The 5,309-nt window shown below is 36.3% G+C and overlaps 1 non-coding gene across 1 annotated transcript; it reads left to right on the forward strand.

Moving 5' to 3' along the window:
• The first annotated feature begins 792 nt into the window (after positions 1 to 792).
• Positions 793 to 899, forward strand: LOC141670178 (small nucleolar RNA R71). The gene has a single exon (XR_012554420.1). It is a non-coding gene; the product is annotated as a small nucleolar RNA R71 (small nucleolar RNA).
• The last annotated feature ends 4,410 nt before the right edge of the window (positions 900 to 5,309 follow it).

Below are 5,309 nucleotides of genomic sequence, written 5' to 3' on the forward strand. Positions count from 1 at the left end.
GTGATGGCGTTCACTGGTTCTTCAACTTCCCTCTTACCTGGATTTGTTTCTGTATCACTAGGAAGCATTCCTGGTGGTCGATTCAATAAGGCATTAGCAATTTGCCCTATTTGGTTCTCCAGAGTCTTGATAGAAACAGCCTGGCTTTGGCATATAAGAGCCTGGTTTTTGCACATAAGCCTCAACTCCTCCAATTCAATTTTTTCATTCGAAGATAGACCCGCATCATGAGTTTGTTGTTGAAGTTGGAGTTGTTGTCTTGGTGTAAATTGTTGTTGAAAACCAGGAGGGTTAAATAGCTTATTTACAAACTGCTGGAACGGCTGTTGCATCGCATTCTGATTGTTGCTCCAGCTGAAGTTAGGATGATTCCAGTTGTTAGGATAATAAGTGGCAGGAACTGGCTGCTGCGATCTCTGAAAGTTGCTCACAAACTGAGCTGAGTCACTAGATATAGCGCATTGCTCTGTCACATACGGACCTGCACACAGCTCACAAACACTGGTTATCTGCTTAACACCATAGTTAGCCAGAGAATCGATCTTCTTAGACAACGCCTTTAGTTGAGCAGTGATAGCCGTAGTTGTATCCACCTCAAGAACTCCTGCTACCTTGCCCTATGGACATCTCTGGGTTGGATACTGATATTCATTAGCAGCCATCAGTTCAATTAGATCATAAGCATCCTTATAGCTCTTTGCCCATAATGCTCGGCCTGATGCTGCATCGAGCATGGGTCTGGACTGTGCTCCCAACCCATTGTAAATACAAGTGATGATCATCCAATCAGGAATTCCATGATGAGGACACTTCCTAAGCATCTCCTTGTAGCGCTCCCAAGCTTCACATAACGATTCTCCCGTTTGCTGCACAAATTGAGTAATAGGGTTCCTCATTGTAGCTGTCTTTGCCATAGGGAAGAATTTAGTAAGGAATTTCTGAGCAAGATCCTCCCAAGTAGTAATCGAACCAGCTGGTAGAGAGTGTAACCAGCTCTTAGCCTTGTCCCTCAGAGAGAATGGGAACAGTCTCAGCTTCACAGCATCTTCAGAAACACCGTTGAACTTGAAGGTGTCGCAGATCTCAATGAAATCCCTAATGTGCATATTGGGATCTTCCGTTGAAGAACCCCCAAACTGGATTGAATTCTACACCCATTGAATTATGTCGGGTTTGATCTCAAAGGTATTAGATGTGATAGCTGGCCGGACAATGCTAGATTGAATGTCATTGGTCTTGGGTTGAGAAAAATCCATCAAGGCTTTCGTTCGTGCTGCTGGATCTCCCATTGTAATGAGTACCTGAAACACAAACAAATAAACTGTGAAAGTAAAAGAATCCGAGTCAATGAACTTTAATGACGACTGATGACAAGCACATAAACTAAAAATTAACACCGAGTCCCCTGCAACGGTGCCAAAAACTTGTTAGGGCGAAAACACGCGCTAATATTCACGCAATTATAGGCGTTCACAAGTAGTATAAGATATAAATCAGATTCGTTCCCACAGAGACTGGTTTAGGTTAAGTTCAATTTATGCGCCTATGCAACAATGTTTGGTTATCGCTCAATGCTAAGACAAATAACAAATTGCGTTTTTATTAAACTAAGAGATTATACTAAATAACATTAACTAAGAGAATTGAGGTTGAATTACTATATATAACAAACATGGGATCCTAACTTCATTACTACTTCATTCAATAGCCTTTTCGTTCTTAACCTTAACATGTGATGGTGATGACACTAATCAGATAACACAAAACTGATAAACGCCAACTTTCATTGCACGATTACCATTCTACCAGACATCCATAAAAGAGATAAAAGATAAATAGACACCAATTATATTGAGACCCTATATGTCTATAGAATTTGACAACATAACGGTTTAAGCATAAGTTATCTATCTTGATTACATAGGGCAAGTAAAACGGTTATAGTTACCTACGAATCATGCATACACATACATGAACCTATGCTACCATGGCAAGTTCTAAACCTCTATATTCACTGTCGCTTCAATAGAGATTAACACGCTATCTTATATGTTAGCTACGCACATAAGACGAATAAGCACAAACAATACTAGGATATCAATCCATCACCACACACCAAGATATCGAAACAATTAATGATTGAAATCCATAAGTAAATCCGCTAGAACCACATGACAACGATTAGCCCATAATCGAACTCATCGTCACCATGGGTTCCAATGAAAGCATGGTATTAACCAAGGTCTTAATAAACTGAATAATAATTAAAGTACGAATAAACGAGATCTAGGTTCAACAAGAACGAAAATGAGCATCCAAAGTTACAACTAATTCAAAGAATCACAAGTTAAAAACAAGATCTTCTTTTTCGGAGTTGTTCTGTGCTTCTAGGTCTTCTCCTTGGTATCCCAATCTTCCCGGATGATGAAAACCCTTTTTTTTAAGTATATATACGCCCCTAGTGGACTTGGACCCTTAAAATCGTCAAATTCCACTCAAAAAAGGCTTTTTCAGCGAAATCAGCGACTAGCCGCGTCCTGAGCGGCCGCTCAGCTCTCCTGAGCGGGCGCTCAGCTCTGCTGAGCGGGAAAATACTCTGATGAATCTTGTTCTGGCCATAACTTGAGTTCTACTCGTCAGAATTAGGCGATTCAACTGCCCACGCGAAGCTATTGAGATTCTCTACAACTTGAAAATGGCCTTGGATTCCAATTCTGATCACTTCTCATCATATTTCCTTTAAAAGCTCTTTTCTTTATTTAACTGATACCTGAAATGCAATAACACAAAAACACATCAAAATACCAACAACTTGAGTCCAAAACACCAATTTAAGCTTGTAATAAAGCATTCCAAGTGGATATAAAATCCACTTATCAATATGACACAAACATGGGATTCTAACTTCATTAAATACTTCATTTAATAGCCTTATTGTTCTTAACCTTAGCATGTAATGGTGATGACACTAATCAGACAACACGAAACTGCTAAACGCCAAGTTTCGTTGCACGAATAACATACTTCCAGACATCCACAAAAGAGATAGAAGCTGAATAGACACCAATTATATTGAGACCCTATATGTCTATAGAATTTGACAACATAATGGTTTAATGCACGAGTTATCTATCGTGAGTAGAAAGGGCAAGTAAGATGGTTAAAATTACCTACGAATCATGCATATTAAAAACACATGAACCTATGCTAGCATGGCAAATCCTTAAATTCTCTGTCACTTCATTAAAGACTAACACGCTATCTTATAAGTTCATGACACTCATAAGATGAATAAGCATAACCAAAACTAGGTTATCATACAATCACCAAACACTAAGGCATCGAAACAAATAAACTATAGAAATCCATAAATAAATCCGCTAAACCCCCATAATAACGATTAGCCCATAATCGGACTCATCATCAACGTGGGTTCCGATGAAAGCATGGTATAATAAACGTAGTCTTTATACTGAATAATTAAATAACCAAGTATGAAACAAGAATATAGGTTCACGAATAAGAAAACTAGCATCCAAAGTTACAACTTAGAACAAAGAGTAACAAGTAAAAACTAGCTCTTCTTCGCCTTCATTGAATTTTGCTAAAACGGTCTTCTTACGCCTTCTCATTGTGCCCTGGTACGTCTCCTTACGAAAACGACCTTTATATATATATATATATTGAAGGGTTTTTAGCACATAAACGCAACGAAAACGTAAATTTAAATCTTAAAAAAACCGAAACCCTCCGCAGGATCCATGAGAAAAATAATATTTAATTCGTAGTTCAGTATGTTTACCTTAAGAAGCTTTACGTTAATGGAAATATGGAGGTCTTTAATGGAGATCCAAAAATGATGAACGGAGATCCTTAGCAGCTGCTCCTCAAGTGTGAAGCACTCCACCGGTATCCACCAAGAAAATGATGTAATGAAGGAGGAGGAGATGGAGAGAATTAGGGTTTTGTAAATCTTTTTGGTTGAGGCAAAAATAGGGTCTATAATAGTATATTTATAGGCAAAATTTTTAGCTAAAAATTTTCCCATAAAATATTATTATTATTAACCCTTTATTATTCTCACTAATAATTAAAACACCTTTTAATTATTAATCCTTTTTCTAAACTCTTTAGAAATAATTCTCTCACTTGATTTAATTTCCAAAAATTAAATTCTTAATTAATAATATTAAGAAGCTTTTCTTAATTAATTTATAATCAATTAAATCTCATTTAATCAATTATTAAATTTTCCAATTAATTATTTATTTCATAAATAAATAATTATCAGCCATTATTAATTAATTCCTCTACCATTAAATCATTCTCTTTTATGGTGTGACCCTGTAGGTTCAATATTAAGCTGGTAGTAGAAATAAATAATAATAAAACTATTTTATCATTATTTATATAAATTCTCTAATTCATTAAATATGATTAATTAATTAATCATATTTATTCTACATCGTGAGGGATACTTCTCAGCATATCGCGACTATCCGGATAATACGAATTCACTGCTTAGAATACCAAGAACCTATTCAGTGAGTAGTTACCATACAATCAATTCCTTCTACCCTGCAATGTCACGATTAAATACAAGGCATGGAACTTGTCTCAAGCCTATCTTATTTAATCACTTGCTTACCCATTCACTATGCTTAGTTCTATTTAATGTAAATTAGAAACTCCTTTCTAATTTCATTCACTCTGGCCAGAGATTCCTGAACTAACATAAGTGGATCAGCATTGAACATTCTCTTCTTACACTGGAAGGGGTAGATTCTTTATTGATCATACACTATCTTCGTGTACAAATTCCTATACCCAGTAGAGCCCTTATAATTGTCCCTTGAGACTAAGAACTAAACCAAAGCATAGTTCAGTGTACACAAGATGACTTTGATGACCTCAAGTCTAAGGATACTTGTACAACTATCACTATGTGAACAACTGCTGACACGTGAGTGAACTCTATCAGTTGTTCAGCTGTGTGAGTCATGTTCAGTGAACTTATTCTATAATAAGCACCTACATACTAGCTATAGTGTCACCACACAAATGTCTATGAGAACAGACATCCTTCATAATGAAGCAAGCATAGTATGTACCGATCTTTGCGGATTATTAATTACCAGTTAGTAATCCTACGACCAGGAACTATTTAAGTTTAGAGTTATCATCTTTTAGGTCTCATTATTATGATCTCATCACAATCCAAAAAAAGCTTTACTCTAAACTGTGGTATATCTTATTTAAACATTTAAATAGATAGAGCCCGCAATAAAAACAAAACAAGCCTTTTATTA

The sequence above is a fragment of the Apium graveolens genome, chromosome 6 (assembly GCF_009905375.1).
Source record: "Apium graveolens cultivar Ventura chromosome 6, ASM990537v1, whole genome shotgun sequence".
In the NCBI taxonomy this organism is placed as follows: domain Eukaryota; kingdom Viridiplantae; phylum Streptophyta; class Magnoliopsida; order Apiales; family Apiaceae; genus Apium; species Apium graveolens.